The 15,490-nt window shown below is 53.6% G+C and overlaps 1 protein-coding gene across 10 annotated transcripts in view; it reads right to left on the reverse strand.

The window, feature by feature from the left end:
* Positions 1-15,490, reverse strand: part of Foxp4 (forkhead box P4) — a 70,588-nt gene that overhangs the window by 43,709 nt on the left and 11,389 nt on the right. For 6 of the 10 annotated variants that reach the window (XM_070023792.1, XM_070023791.1, XM_070023788.1 and 3 more), the window contains exon 1: positions 8,305-8,608. The gene's annotated coding sequence lies outside the window, so the exon portion shown is untranslated. Of the gene's footprint in view, positions 1-4,119; positions 4,145-8,304; positions 8,752-10,080; positions 11,279-15,490 lie in introns of those variants that run through there. The other 4 variants (XM_070023785.1, XM_070023790.1, XM_070023795.1 and 1 more) reach the window with 4 other exon arrangements.

The raw sequence follows: 15,490 nt of genomic DNA on the forward strand, positions 1-15,490 counted from the left end.
TCAAACTTTCATCCAAGGTCTCACTGGGCAAAGGAGAGAGACACAGACTTGTCTTCCCTCCTTCTGGAAGAGGAAAGAGTTATCCTTCATCCTCAGTTTTTATGCAGCGGTGTGGAATTTAGATTTGGGTCAGATTGTCCTATAGGCCTTCTCTGAGCTGGTGCTGTACAACTCTCTGAAGAAAAAAAAATCCGCCGGGCGCTGGTGGCTCACGCCTGTAATCCTAGCTACTCAGGAGGCTGAGATCTGAGGATCGCGGTTCAAAGCCAGCCCGGGCAGGAGAGACCATGAGACTCCTATCTCCAATAAACCACCAGAAAACCGGAAGTGGTGCTGTAGCTCAAGTGGTAGAGCGCTCGCCTTGAGCTGAAGAGCTGAGGGACAGCGCCCAGACCCAGAGTTCAAACCCCATGACCGACAAAAAAAAAAAAAAAAAAAAAAAAAAGAAAAAAAAATCCATCTCACATGAACCTCCCTAGATTTTCTTTAAAGATTATTTTGGAGTTGGGCACCAGTGACTTACACCTGTAATCCTAGCCACACAGTAGGCTGAGATCTAAGGATCACAAGTTGAAGCCAGCTCTAGCAGGGAAGTGTGTGGGACTGATCTCCAATGAACCAGCAAAAAGCCAAATGGAGAGCTGTGGCTCAAGTGTGAAAAAGCTAAGGGACAGTGCTCAGGACAGAGTTCAGACTCTTGAGTTCAAGTCCCAATACTGGCATGCGCACATGCATACACACGCACGGGTACACACACACACACATTCAGTAGAGGTGAAATTAGTCTCTGATTAACTGAGTGACCCTGGAAGAGTCACATCACCTCTCTAGGCCTAAACCTTATACTTGTCCACATGAGAGTAACAAGCATCTCAACTGAGGTGCCGCTAGGCTGTCGGATTAAATGAACAAGAGGCTACAGTAAGGCATAGTTCCTCAATGAGGGTCTAGCGAGCACCTAGTTGTACCTGCTTCAATCCTTTCCCAGATTTCCTAATGAGGACATTTTCCAGAACCTTCTTCCCCCATACTCCATGTCAGGAAGGCCCGGAGCTAGGACTTCCAAGTGTCCTTGAACATGTTAATGTCTGGTTCCTGTAGTTGCCTAACGGGCTGGGGAAGCAGGGAGGTACCACAGCTATGTTCTTGGCCCTACATTTAATGGACAGCCCTAGCAGGGACAAATAGCTCATAAATGACTCCTAGAAGGGACCAAGTAAGATGACCAGAGGTCCCTACTTTGGTCCTTCTGTGTCTCCCTTCCCCCAACTAGGGTTAAGGCCATCCCCACCTCCCTCCCCCACTTCAAGTTCTCACCAGTAGCCCCTGGAGCACATGTGGTCAGGGTCAGGGCCAAATTCCCAAAGGGTGAGATTTTGTTTATTTAAGGAAAGATCAAACACAGCCTAGGGGAAAGGAAGTTTCCCTACCTAGCACCCAGACAGTAACCAGCCCAGGGGCTCTGACGAAGCCAAACTGGGGAAAGAGAACCATATAGCAGTGGTTTTATTTTAGAAAATGTCTGAAAATTGAAAGCAAGGCAGAAAAAGAGGAATGGGGGAAGGGAAGACTGTCCTGGGGTGGGGGGGTGGGGAGAATGGCTACGCAGAAGGGCCAAGCTGCAGCCCGCGTCACCCGCGCGCTCTCCCAACGAGATTCAATTAATTGATAACAAGAGGCATCAAATTAATTTCTGGAGGATGTGAGATTTTGATGAAGGGAAATCTCGTCGATGGGGATCAGGTGGGAGGGGGTGGGCAGCACCCCTTTTCATCAGGCTGGGCTGCTTAATTGGCAAGGAGACTAGCTGGGGTGTCAGAGTCCCCTGTCCTGAGCCCCCCAGAGCTCCCCTTTCAGGAAGGACCCGCAGAAGCAGCAGAAACAAAGAAGGTGTGCCTGGCTGGGTGAGAAGTCAGGCGACGGCAGGTGCTCACTGACTATACAGTAGAAAGCCAGAGGCCCAGAGAGAAGACCATCTCCACAGGCTGAGCCGCGCCTTCCTGCACAGTGTAGTCTGGATCCTGTTTAGAATCCAGGCCCACCCCATCAGCCCTGAACCCAAAGCTTAGGCACAGGGATAGGTTACCCTCAGTGTGGCTCAGATATCCAACTTTGGGAGCTGACAGCTCTCACCCCTAGGCTAGGGTTTGTCAGAGCAACCCAAGCTGTAGTCATTTTCTCCATGCTCTGAAGAGGGCTGCAAACCCAGGAACTGCATGCCGAAGGCTGGGTCTCAGACACCAAGGCGTTTGCACAGAGGTTCCAGGGGCTCAGAAATGGGGTGGCAGAATAGCAACCCAAAGCAAGTACCCCAAGATAAGAGAGAGATGGGAAGAGCCTGGCTCTTTAGGGGAAATCCCATTCGCTTCCTGAAAGGGAATTCTTCCAGGGACCAATGCTCAATCCTCAATACAGCCCAATTCTTGGGCATCTCTAGCTCCTAGCTTGGAGAAGCTCATGCTTTGCTCCCCAAAAGCCAGCGTACCCTTCTTTCTCTTTTACTCTTTTTGGGTGTGGGGCTTGGACTCAGGGCCTAGATGCTGTCCCTTAGCTTTTTTGCTCAAGGCTAGTGGCTCGTCACTTTTGTGCCATAGTGCACTCTAGGTTTTCTGGTAGTTAACTGAAGTGTCATGGGGACATTTCTGCCAGGGCTGGCTTTGAATTCTGATCCTCAGATCTCAGCCTCCTGAGTAGCTAGGGCTACAGGTGCGTGAACCACCAGCACCCGGCTCCCTTCTTTTCTTTTGATACAACTTTTGTGCACATGGGGGAGGGCAGAATATAGGGGTTTGGACTTTGAGCCTTGCACTGGAGCAATCTCTTTAAAGCTGGTTCTCCTAGGAATGTGGGCTTCTAGTAACATTCTCCTAGAAGGGCTTTTCAGTGGGGAATCATGTCCCAGGAGGCCAACTCAGACCATTGGGTTGACGAAACAAGAACCGACACCCCTTCCTCACCCACCTTCTACCTTCCCTTCACACTGGCACTCCCCCCTCCTCCAAGGCAAACACTCTCCAGAAAGATCTGTCTTCTTCCTACTCATTTTCATTTTTATTTTGTTACCAGCCTGGGGACTTGAGCTCAGGGCCTGGGTACTGTCTCTTAAGTTTTCTGGCTTTTTAGTGCTTAATTGGAGATGAGTCGCACTCATAGACTTTCCTACCCAGGCTAGCCTCAAACCAGAATCCTTAGCCTCCTGAGTAGCTAGGATTACGGGCACGAGCCACGACCTTCTCACTTCAGAGTTTCCAAGTTGTATGCAAACCAATTGTTTTTTTTTTTTTTTTTTAACTAATCCTTGGGCTTAAACTCAGGGCCTGGGCACTGTCCCTGAGCTTCTTTTGCTCAAGGCTAGCACTCTACCACTTGAGCCACAGTACTACTTCCAGCTTTTTGTGTCTGTGTACTGAGGAATTGAACCCAGGGCTTCATGCAGGCTAGGCAGGCACTCTAGCATTAAGCCACATCATTCCCAGCTGCAAACAGATTCTTACTTCATCTCATCTCTGAGTTCTATCCCATGAGCACTCCACAGCAGCGTTGTGGTGCTAGGAGCACGGGTCTCCATCCCGAGTCACCCTGACTTACAGGGGTCATCACCCTCCCCTTCCCGCCATTCAGAATTCTGGAGCATGTGTGAGATTCTGAATTCAACCCCCAGTAGCACAAGGAAAACTACAAAGAAAAATCTAGGTCACCTGTGTTCCCATCACTTCTGTCAATGCTGGTTCATGCCAGAGCTTGTTCTCATACTATGTGCTACTGTTTGGGGAAACCCACCATTCATTCCCCCTGCTCATGAACCTGATAGCTAGGTCAGAAGTGTCAGAACCATCTCTAGTGGGAAAGGAAACACCCTTTACCTCTATCTTGTACCACCAATGGACCACACTCACGGAAGAGGCCAGTTGTACAGAAGAAAGGGCCAAGAGGGTGGACAGACAAGCTGGGTTTCAGGGCACAGGCCACAAGATACTTCTTGGGCAGGGAAGGGCTTCACTGGAGGGGGTATGTGGAAAATAGGCCCCCTGCGTAGGGGTAGTCCTGGGATGGGGGCAAGGGGTGACACTGGCTAAGTCTGGTTGGACGCAGACTCTGCCTTTTGTGCCTGGGCCTTACGTGGAGGCTCTGTAACAGAGAGGAGATGCCACGGAGTTTGAAGGGCAGAGGAGCAAGCTTCCCATTGTGATCCCCGGCTAGGCGGGCAAAATCCAGAATTCTCAGTGATCGGCAGCTAGGAAGGCAGAACTCGCCGTGAGCCAGGGAGTGCAGTCCAATGAAAAATCTGGAAGGCAACTGTGAACAGAGCCGCCAGCAACTTCAGGCGCAAGGGAAGAAGTTTCTTTTCCTCTCTGAGATGATCCATTCCAGTGGTAGCTCCCAAATTGGTCTGAGACCAGCAGCTGCCTCCAAAAGGATGTGAAGGCAGTGAATTTCAAAAACGAAGAATATTCTTTTTTGGAGAGAAGGGAGTCCCAGTCATTTTTCCTCTTCTGCTCCCATTTTGCCCTAGAGGGGGCACTCCAGGGTGTATATGGGGTACCCAGGTTCTGCTCCCAGATCCTTCCTAAAGGCAGACAGGAAGGTAACCAGTAGCCCAAGTGTAAGAGGAACAATCACTTCAAACTGGTAAAGGTGAGAAAAGGAAAAAAGAGTTGAGGGACAGGGTATGGTAAGGGGGGCTAGTAGCCCCTCTACCCCTTCTATTAGCTCTCTTACCTATAGCAGAGGTTCAAGCCCTACTGGTTATACTGGGTCAGGAACCCCACAATTTGAAGTCCTAGCTTTGCTGCTAAGCAGCTGTGTAACCTCAGACATAGTCACCTCTTCTCTGACTTCATTTTCCACCCTATAAAATGAAGGTTAATACTCCAGTATTTCTAGTATCCAGCCCAATAAGTGGCCTGGCAGTGCTGGTAAACTAATTAAAAAAAGGAAAAAAAAAATCCCTGGACGGGCACTCCCCTGGCCAGGCAGGATGCTGAGGACTTTACCTCGCATTCAACTCCCAAGCAGACTCTCCACCTGGGTATCACCGACCTACTTTCCATCCTAAGAAAATTGAGGTTCCTGGAGCTTAATTAAGTTCCCCAGAGTCGCATCTCTATTGCCAAGTTCCAAAGCCTTTTCCACTCTGACACGCGGTCTGCCCTGGGGAGGTCGGAGTTCTTTGCCTGGGATCCAGAACTATGGAACCAAGTCTTAGGAAGCCATTTGCAGCCAATGGAGAAAAGCAGCAGAACCTGGACGAAATTGTGCCTGTGGCCTTAGGCCTAGAGAAGCCAGGAGAGGGGTGAGATGCAGGGGAGAGAGGAGGCTGAGAAGAGCCCCTGGATGAAAGGAAATATCAGTTGGCATGAATGGAAAAGACTCTGTGCCTGCTTGGGTGCACTATGGCCAGCTGGAAAGACAGACAGCAGGCCTCTGGGACCGGCCAGGACAACTGAAGGGTTAAGATATAAGGAGGGTGGCTGTGGAACAGGGAAGGCTTCTAGGGGAGACAGCTTTTCCTTCTCCTGGGACTTTACACCACCCCCCTCCTGTAAAACAGATGCCCTGCCTCCCCAACCTCTCTTTCATCCCAGCACTGGAGTCCAGAGGGCAGACCTCAGCCTCTCAGGTACTTTTGGTATCTTTCAGGTACCCCAGGACCTGGTCAGACAGAGGAAAGACTCAGCTACCAACATTTGGGCAATTACTGAAGCCCCCCCCCCCTGCCACCCACACTTAAGCCATTCTGCTCCCCCTACCACCACCCACCCAAGGAAGAGGTGTGTTTGGAGGACTGGCCCAGCAGGATAGCACATTCCTGAGAAGAAGAGATCTACCTGCCCATAGCCAAGAAAGGAAGTTTTCAGCCAAAGGCAGAGTGGCGAAGGGGGGGGGGGGGGGGGAAAGTGGCTACACAGACTGGACCAGAGGCAGGCAGGTCCCTGGGTAAGCTGGGCCTGTATGCCCTGACCCCCATTCTCCAGCACGGAGCCAGACCTTTTCCTGTCCAGGTCTCAGGGGTTCCCCTATCCCCCACTTCCCATCTCCCAGGGCAGGGAGAACAGAAAATTCCATCCTGGAGTCCAGAGCTTAGTGGCCAGGGTAAAGTAGGAACGTGGGGGGTCCCAAAGCAGAGGTTCAGATCTTAGCTGCAGCCCCTCAGAACCCCTTCTTTTACACAACCTGTGAGGCCCTCCAACAGTCTTTAGAAACTCTGGTCTAAGGGTGACATGGGAGCATGCAAAATCTAGGCACTCTGTGTCCTCTCTCCACCCACTAGGTGACAAAGAACCCCAAACCCTCAGAGCAAGACCAAGTTAATCAAGTCAAGGAAAAAAAAAAAAAAACCTGCCAACTTCGGCCTGGCGGTGTTTTGAGAGGAGGGAACGGAGCTTGCTTGGGTCCTGCGGTTCCCTTTTGAGTAGCTCCTCCTAGCTCTTGCCAAGGAGGTTAAAAGACCCAAAGGCATGGGGGACAAGGAGTCAACTCCTTGCTGTTCTTGAATCTCCAGGAAAAAAAAGAAAAAAGGCGTGCTGGTGAGAAGCTGGGCGTTGGGGAGCTGCCCCGTGCCATGCCAGGCTACCAAGATGGTCCTGCTGCCCCTTCTTCCTTCGGGAGAAGGCCTTCGTGGAACCATAGCAGCTGTCTCCCATGTTGCACTCACTGTCTGCGACCCCCCCCAATTCTAGACCTAAATTGGATCTGTGAGGAATCCAGCCGGGTGCCGTGAAACAGTGGCAAAGTTCATGTAAAAATCCCGCATTGGCCAAAACGCTCCTGGGCTTTCTCATCCAGTCTGCGGTACCGTGGCTTCAGAACGCGGGTTCACATCCTCCAGGCCCCCCACTCTTCTCTCCTGCTCCGGATGCCCCATCAACCAGCTGGGAGACATGATCTGGGGTGGTGCTCGACACCCTAGATGCCTTCAATCCCAGGTGCGCCGCTGCAGAATGAGCAAGAAAACCGGCCCCCAGAGCTGGCTCGGAGAGACTGGGGTGCCAAGGGAGCAGTGCGCTCTCTCCGAGGTCAGGACCCCTAATCTTCCTCTAACCTAGAGAGACTGGGAGCCACCCCGGTGCTCCCAAGGTCGCCACAGTTGGGGGAAAGAAGTAATCGGCCGCAGACAGGGCCTCTGCATTGGCATTCGCATCCCGCGAAATCACATGAGCGACTTTCCTCCCTCGGATAGCCGCGATCCCCCAAGTCTCCAAGGGCACCCCGCATTCTAGCGCCACCGGCTCAGCGCCCGCACAGCCCAACAAGTTTGTTTGGCGGCTGAGGCGGAGCGTGAGGCTGGAGAGGCCCAGGAGGGGCCGGGTCCGAGGTGCTGGGGTGGGGGGTGGGGGGCCTGTCCCAGGGCGGTCTTGCGTGGATGGATGGGGTCCTGCTGGGGTATGCCAGGAAGGACCTTGTTCTCCGATGACCTCTGACCCCGCTGGGCCCCCACTTCCACTAGGGCGGGAGGTGTTCCCAAAGGAGATGAATCGAGGTGTCACCCAGATCAGTCCCCTATCCCCGCGGCGCGCGCGCACACGCGTGTGCACACACACACCCCCCAAGAGAAAAAGAATCAGAACCCCCCACACAGGGGCCATTTCCAGACGCTCTCAAGTTCCCAAGAAGTTTTCCGCTCTATGTCCAGGCAGGAGGACGGGTTCCGGAACGAGGGTTCGGGGGTCTCGGTACTTCCGAGGCGCGACCTCAACCCAGCCCGTGCCCGCCTCACCCCAGGCGACGCGGGGAGCGTGCCCGGGGTCCCCTCCGCGCCCGGGGCGTGTCGGGGGGGGGTTCCCAAGCGGACTCGAGTTGGAGGCTCCCAGCGCACCACCTCCCTTCCCAGCTCAGGAAAGTCCGGGAAGTATTCTTTGTCTGACTCGGGGCGGGGAAGGGGGGGTCGCGCCCCCCAGACACCCCATTCCGGGGAGGGGGGGCGAGGCCGGGAGGGGCGGAGCCCGGGCTTCCCGGGGCAGGCCGGGCCTCGGTGGCGTCTCCGCGCCCCCCCCACACGCACGCCTTCCGCGGGCCCCACTCGCGCCGCCGCGCTGCGGCCCCACCTGTTCCCCAGGCAGCCCCGGCCCGCGGGGGGCCCGGGCCGGGGGGGCGGGGTCTCGCGGCTCCCCGGGATCCGGGGACCGCGGCCGGCCCGGGTGGAACAAAGTGCTCCTCCCGGCGCCCGGCGCGTCTCGGCGGGCAGTTTGCAAACACAAAGTAAAGCCGGGGAGCGGGGGAGCCGGGCGGGCGAGCCCGGGAGGGGGTCCGCCGCCCGCCCCGCTCTCCCCCACCCCCGCGTCGCGCCCCCGGCCCGCCACCTACCTGTCCCGCCCGGCCGCTCCGTGCGGGCTCCGGCCCGTCAGCCCGCGCGGGGCATGGGGCGCGCTCGGGGCGCAGCCCGGGCCCGCCGCCGCCCGCCGGGGCGGCCGCTCCGCTCCGCGCCGCTCCCGGGCGTCCTCCCCGCGCGCCGCGCCGCGCCGCCCGCCGCGCGCCTCAGTCCCGCCGGGGCATCGCACTTTGGGAGTCGCTCGGCTCGCCCGGGGCTCCGGTCTTCCTCCCCGGTCCGTCCGCGACGTTCCTCCGCTCGCTTCGGCTCCCAGGCTCCGGGACCCCGGCGTCCCCGCCCCCGGCCCAGCCCTGGTTCCGGCCCGGGCTCCTCCCCACCCCGCGCCGCCGCCGCCGCTGCCGCCGCGCCCTCTCCGCGGGCTGGGGGGCTCGGTTCCGGCCACCGGCCGCACTGTCCGGCCCGCAGGGGCGGCCGGCTGCGGACTCCGAGGGGCTGCGACTGAGCCCGGGCGGCGAGTGGCTGCGAGCGCGCGGCGCGCGGGCGGGGCGGGGCGGGCGGGGGAGGGGGAGCGAGGGAGGGAGCGCGCGGAGCGCCGGGGAGGGGAGCCGGAGGGAGGGAGCGAGGGAGCCGCGGAGGGAGGGGAGAACCAACTTCTAGGGCTACCGTAATTCGCCTAAAGCCGACGCGGACTCTTTCACGCCGCGAGGCCGCCAGCCAGCCGCCGGCGCGACACCACCACGTGGACCAAACTTCTGGGGAGGAAAACCGGCGACCGCTGGGGAGGGAGAACGCAGGGTGGCGGATCCGCGCGCGCGAGGATAGGCAGGGGGATCTCCGATGTTCACCCTGACCCCTAGAGTCTGGAGGAATGGACAAGTCCTGCTCCCACGCGGTTCACTGGTTCCCGGCGGGCTGCGCCTGGGTCGGGGAGTGGCCAGCCCCCCCCACCCCGCCTCCGAGTCCGGAGCCCGGAGCCGGCGTCGGGGCGCTGAGGCCCGGCCTGGCCCCCTCTCATTCCCCGCTGCGTGGGGGCTGAGGGTGGGCTTACTGAAGCGGAGGTGGGGGTGGGGAGGCTCCCTCTGGGCTTTGTGATCACTCACCCCCCCTCTCCCCTTACCCCCTTCACCTGCGAAGGGGACTTTCCCGTGGAGAATCTTCTCTGAAAACCCGTGAGAGCTGGATCCACTCCACCCGGGGAAAGTGGCGAAAAAGTTGTTATCTGGCAATTATCTGGACGAATTACAGACGAGTTACCGATTGTAAACAAAATCTCTGCGACTCCGAACCGCGCTTCGGCCCACCTGGACTGGGGGGGGGGGGGTGGCGACGCGTATTTGGGGTGGGAGGGGCGCAGGGAGGGGGGGAAGTCCGGCAAGGAAAGACCCGGCATCGGTAGCTGACCAAGATCGCGGCTGGCAGCTGTGGACAGCTGAACACATCCTCCCGATCTGCCACACCTGATCTGATCAATCCCCTTACTTTTCTCTTCCCCCCCTTCCCCCCCTTTCAGGATCCATAAGCAACCCCCTCCCCACTGTGATTCAGGCCCCACCAGCAAGGGAATGCCCAGATGGTGGGTGAAGGCAGGAAGGCCCTCTTGGCCCCAGGTCACCAGTGGCAGGTGGACAAGGAGCAGCCACGTGATGCACTCTCCCTCAGGGTGGGCTGGGCCTGGTCTGGGCCTAATTGCCTGGGAGGGTGGAGGTCCCGGGTGGAAGAAAGGGGCCTCAGTGAGGAGGCTCCCCTTGGGTTGCTCTCATTCTGTCTTTACTCTGTAAGAGCAACATTCCAAGTAGCTGTAAATGTGATACCTGCACAGGCCTAGGTCTTCTGTCTGTGTCCAATTGGGCAGGTGAGACAGGCACACCTTGGTCCTGCTGTAGCTTTTCTGACATGAAGCTGTGAGTTGGGAAGTGGACTCTGTTATTTATTTGGGCAAGTTGGGCTGCTGGGGATGGAACCCAGGGCCTCAGGGATGCTGAACACATATTCTACCACACCTGTGGCTCCATGCCATTCATTTGGATATCACGGTGGCCTATTCCAATGTAGCCATAGCTGTAGCACTAAGAATCAGATGACAGTTACAGTGTGAAGTGGCACTCATGCCAGGCACATTGGCTTATTTAGCAAGCTAATATTTCTATTACCTCCATTTTACAGAGGAGGAAACTGAGACACAGATAGCTTTCATCACATGCCCATGATTCCAACCAGATTGGCTTAGACGAGCACTGGAAGCCACTCCTGAAGATCTTGATCTTCTGCAGAAAGCCAGCTTGGTGGATGTGACAGTGTGCAGACAGCCCACACAGAGCCTAGAGTGGCTCATCTCCAGTCCTGCTAAGTCTCCAGAGCTCTGGGAGTCACAGTGGAAAGCCCAGGGGAGTGGGAAGACTGTCTTGTCCTCTCTAAGGGTGTTCAATGAGGAAAACCAAGCTCCTTCTGAAGAAAAATGCAGACTAAATGATGCCAGAAGCCCGTCCAGAGCAGCACTTTCTCCTGGTGCACTTTCTCCGGGAGATTTCAGACAGGAATACTTGACCCTGAGTGGGAGCAACCAGTCTTGTTCCATCTCAGAATGCAGAATAGGTACACCAAACAATGGCAGGAATCAAAAGCTTGCTACCTGGTGCTACTAGGAAGGCCAAAGGTAGGAGCCTGGGGGTCTAAATCAGGCAGCTTCCAGCTGAACTTCAGCCCCTGCCACCGTTTCCTAGTCTGTGCCCTGCACGAAACACACAAGGGGTCTGAGCCTCGCTTTCTTCACCCACAACATCTGGAGAATGCATCTGTGAGCGCTTGGAAGGAGAGTAGAAAAGGCTTGAGGGCCAGGTCTTCAAAGGTTTTACATAAATACTTCATTTTCCTTTTGTGAATCCATTTTCTCACTTTAAAACATGGAATAGTGGCTTCAGAAAGCTGCAAATCAGCAGGTACTTAGGAGGCTGACATCTGAGGATTACAGCTAGGAGTAGAGATGTGGCCCCCAAGTGATAGATCACCAACCTGCAGCCAAAAAGCCAAGCAAAAGTTAGGCCAGGTGACTCATGCCTATAATCCTAGCTACTTGTGAGGCTGAAATCTGAGGATCTTGGTTTAATCTTTTCCAGCCTGGGTAGGAAAAATCTGTCTGACTCTTATCTCCAGTGAACCACAACCACAAAAATTCAAAAATGGAGCTGTGGCTCAAGTGGTAGAGGCTAGCCTTGAGCAAAAAAGCTCAGGAACAGCACCCAGGCTTGTAGTTCAAGCCCCAGTATCTGCATATACACATACACACAAGAAAAAGAGAAGCGAGAACGTGACATCCTGAGTTCAAGCAAAAGAAAGAGAAAGAGAAAGAAAGTTCTAACTACCACTTGCTCAGTGCCTGCCTTGTGTGCCAGGTCCTAGCCTAACATGCTAAGTAAGCTTCATTGCTCTACCTATGCGTAGTGGCTCTTTTCATTTATAGACAAGGCTCAGGGAGGTCAGGTAACTTGCTGCTAGCCACAGAGCTGGAGGCAGGGACTCAAGGGTTCATGCTTAGGTCTCTGTGCTCAGAAATAGATGCCCTTCCCCAGGGTCTGCTGACTCCCTGTTGAGGGCTTGAAGTTGACTAATCCAAGACACCTTGGGAGAGCGTGAGAGGAGCTGATGATTCATGTGTACATGGGGACACATGAGTCGCATTCTCACAGCCCCAATATCTTATGAGTCCATTCCCCTGACTGAATTTGAATCTGAATTTTTCCTCCTCTCAAAAACATTTTCCCCCAGGTATTAAGGAATGGCACTTGATTAACAAAACGTAGCAAAATGAAGTAGCTACACTCCTAAGTAAATGCCTACAGAAAGGTATCCATATGTATGTTTGCCAGAAGGCGTAGGCTACCATGCTCTGCTGTCTGCTGTCTAGTCCCATACACCAATGATTTAAAATCCACACTAACAATAGATGGGTCTTGGGGCTCAGAATGTGGCTTGCCTAGCACACACATTCCTCCGTACCACATAAGTAAATTTAAAAAAAAAAAAAAAGATGGTTCTTCTGCCACCAGGCACTTGTAGCTCATGCCTATAATCCTAGCCGTTCAGGAGGCTGAGATCTGAGGATAGAGGTTGAAAGCTGGCCAAGAAACAAATCCTAGAGGCTGTTATCCCCAGTTAACCATTAAAAAACTAGAAGGTAAGGGATAAAATACTAGCTTTCAGTAACTTTACTGCCTGGTCTGGCTTTGAACCATGATCTTCAGATCTCAGCCTCTCGAGTAACTAGGATTACAGCCACTAGCACCCAGCCTAATTGTATGTATACTTATGATTTGTATATCTTTTTGCTTAAAAAAAATTCAAGTCCTCACTGATAAAGTGGAGGCCCTTCCCTATCCATTATTCCCTCTCTCCCTTTGTCTGTTCCTTCACAAACCAGTACCATAAATGGCCAAGGGGTAGCTCAGTGGTAGAGAACTTGCCTACCCATGAGGCCTAAGGGACAGGTGAGGGATAAATAAAATTAAACAAAACGTATCCTTAGGCTCTATGATTTCACTTGTTGTTTGTTTTTGTTTTTGTTTTGCTGTGTAGCCCAAATTGACCTTGAATTTGTGACCCTTCTACCTTGGACTTACTGAGTGCTAGGATTACAGGTGTGAGCTACTAGGCTTTACTTGTGTTTTATTCAACTTTTGTTTTGCTGAGATGAATGAATTCAGGTTTGTTGCCTGTATCTCTAGGTAGTGTGTGTGTGTGTGTGTGTGTGTGTGTGTGTGTGTGTGTGTGTGTGTGTGTGTGTGTGTGTGTGTGTGTGTGTTTGCCTCAGCTCCACTTCCAGCCTTTTTGGTAGTTTAGTGGATATAAAAGCTGGGCCCAAGTGGCTCATGCCTATAATCCTAGCTACTCAGGCGGCTGAGTTCTGAGGATCACAGTTCAAAGCCAGCTCAGGCAGAGAAGTCCATGAGACTCCTATCTTCAATAAACCACTAGAAAGCCAGAAGTGGCGCTGTGGCTCAAGCGGTATAGTGCCCGCCTTGAGCTGAAGAGCTGAGGGACAGCACCCAAGCCCAGAGTTCAAGCCCCATGACCAACCAAAAAAAAAAAAAGTATCATGGGTTTTCCTGCACAGACTGACTTCAAACCATGATTCTCGGGGCTGGGAAGGTGGCTCAGTGGTAGAGCTCTTGCCTTGCATGCATGAGGCCCTGGGTTTGATTCCTCAGCACCACATAAGCAAAAAGAAAAAAAGCCAGAAGTGGTGCTGTGGCTCAAGTGGTAGAGTGCTAGACTTGAACTGAAGAGCTGAGGGACAGTGCCCAGGCCCAGAGTTCAGGCCCCACAACAGGACCAAAAACAAAACAAACAAACAAAAAACATGATTCTCAGATCTCAGCCTCCTGAGTAGCTAGGATTAAAGGCGTGAGCCACTAGCACCAGCTCCAGCTTCCTACCTTGATGGACAGTTAAGAGTGCATTGAGCCTGATACTGGTGGCTCACACCTGTAATCCTTACTATTCAGGAGTCTGAGATCTGAGATCACGGTCCAAAGCCAAACCTGGCAGAAAAGTCTCCAGGACACTCTTATCTCCAATTAACCATTCAAAAACCAGAAATAAGCCGGGCACTGGTGGCTCACGCCTGTAATCCTAGCTACTCAGGAGGCTGAGATCTGAGGATCGCGGTTCAAAGCCAACCCCAGGCAGGAAAGCCCATGAGACTCTTCAATAAACCTCTAGAAAACCAGAAGTGGTGCTGTGGCTGAAGCAGTAGAGCACTTGCCTTGAGCTGAAGAGCGCAGGGACAGGGCCCAAGCCCAGAGTTCAAGCCCCACAACCAACAAAAAAACAAAAACCCAGAAATGGAGCTGTGGCTCAAAGTGGTAGAGTGCTAGCCTTGAGGGGAAAAAAGCTCAGGGACAGTGGCCAGGCTCTGAATTCAAGACCCACAACCAACAACAACAACAAAAAGTGCACTGATGCTTGGCAGTGATCTTACTCCAACAGACCTTCTTCTCTGCCTCCCCACCCCCACCCCAATTTGCCTCCTGCTTAATCAAGACTTTCCCTTTTCCTCACCCTATCTTTCCTCTCTGGAATCTTCTTTCCTCCTCATCTACCCTGCTTTTCAATGTCTCCAACTCAGAGACCCAGAGTCTGTGCTCAGTGGAGATGGGGGAGGGAGAGATGGAAGGGACAGGCTTTTCCTTTTCCACAAAGACCCCTGTTCCCCAAGATAAATGACAATTTAAACAAAGAAATAGTTCATTAAGGGTTGATATCTTAATGAACTGTGCCAAGAGCCTTCAAGGCACTCTTTAGACTCCTCCCTTGTTGGGGGGCGTATCCCAGCGCTGGGGAAGGCTTATGGGTTTTACCATATTGGCCTGAGTAGAGGACCATGTAGTGAGTCTCTGGACAGGACAAGGTGCAGTTGTCATAGGAGCCAGGCTGGCTAGGTGGTTGGGCCCTGGGAGATGTTTACAGACTGCTCTCCCCCCTGAAATCACTTGGTTTGTTCATGGTTGTGGACCAGGGGACTTGGGGATGATTGGTGGGAAATCAAAATTAAAGATGAGGCAATGAACAGTAATGACAGCAGTGTGGAATCTTCCATCAATTAGAACACCGAGTGGTTGGGTCAAATGAGATTCCTCTACTGGGATTTCTGTGTGCTGAGAGAGTAAGACTCACCTAGAAATGGGCAAGAGAGCAGGTCTGGCACTGATCCTCCCCCTGTCATTTATGGGGGTGGGAGGGGAGAAGTGAGGAGGTACAGGGCAGGGAGGGCCAAGGAACAAAGAAATTTCTCCATTCTTTTTCCTTCCTCCCTCCTTCCTTCCCTCTCTCTTCTCTCCTCTTTTTCTTTCTTTCTTTTACAGGTACTGGGGCGTGGACTCAGGGCCTCATGCTCTTGCTTAGCTTTTTTGCTAATGGCTAGGAATCTGCCACTTGAGCCACATTTGCACTCCCAGCTTGTTGGAGATAAGAGTCTTTCAGTACTGGGTGCCAGTGGCTCAGACCTCTAATCCTAGCTACTTAGGAGTCTGAAATCTGTGGATCGCAGTTCAAAGCCAGCCTGGGCTTTGAACTTTGATACTTTTTGTTGTTGTTGTCAGTTGTGGAGCTTGAACTCAGAGCCTGGGCCTTGTCCCTGAGCTTTTTTGCTCAAGACTTGCATTCTACCACTTTGAGCCACAGCATCACTTCCGGTTTTCTGGTGATTAATTGAACACTAAGAATCTC

Source organism: Dipodomys merriami, unplaced genomic scaffold (assembly GCF_024711535.1).
Source record: "Dipodomys merriami isolate MVZ:Mamm:240054 unplaced genomic scaffold, mDipMer1.0.p SCAF_16, whole genome shotgun sequence".
Taxonomy (NCBI): Eukaryota; Metazoa; Chordata; class Mammalia; order Rodentia; family Heteromyidae; genus Dipodomys; species Dipodomys merriami.